This window comes from Geospiza fortis, unplaced genomic scaffold (genome assembly GCF_000277835.1).
Source record: "Geospiza fortis unplaced genomic scaffold, GeoFor_1.0 scaffold182, whole genome shotgun sequence".
NCBI classification, from domain to species: Eukaryota; Metazoa; Chordata; class Aves; order Passeriformes; family Thraupidae; genus Geospiza; species Geospiza fortis.
In genome coordinates, this window is record NW_005054367.1 from 1,896,694 (window position 1) to 1,897,312 (window position 619).

Below are 619 nucleotides of genomic sequence, written 5' to 3' on the forward strand. Positions count from 1 at the left end.
CCTCCTGGGTTACATTGCCCCATGGCCCCCCTGGGACCTGGAAGGATGCAGCTGGGCAGAAGCATCACCATGGTCCTGTGCCCCTGGGGAAAAACAGAAAAAATACTCTTGGTCATGGCAACAGCACGGAAAGAAGAGAGTAGCATGTGAAGCAGCAGCCCATGGTACAAAGGAAAAAGGATGAATAAATCCCAGGAATCTAGATGGGGAAAAGCACACCTCTCCCATGCGTCTGTGGCTGTCAGCATTGGCATAAATCATAACCACTGCCATTGACCTGAAAGCAAGGGAAATTGGCCAAAGAATGCCATTGTCTGGTTTTCCATTGGGAATCCATTTTTAAAGCTTGCCATCTGCCCCTAGAGCAGAGAAGCTCAATTAATTGAATAAACTATTTGTTACAAATTATTTGCTTAGCTGTAAAAGCAGAAATACTGAAAAGAGGCTCATCCATGGAGGCTCTGCAACACGCAGTGAAGCTCAGCCTGTTTACCCATCCAGAGGGATGTGCTTGGTTATGTTTTATTGTTTTTTTCTTTTATGGGGTTTATGTCCATAATTCCCTCTTACATTACCTATTTTCCAACTGGAAGTGGAATAGTTCCTAACATACAGCTCC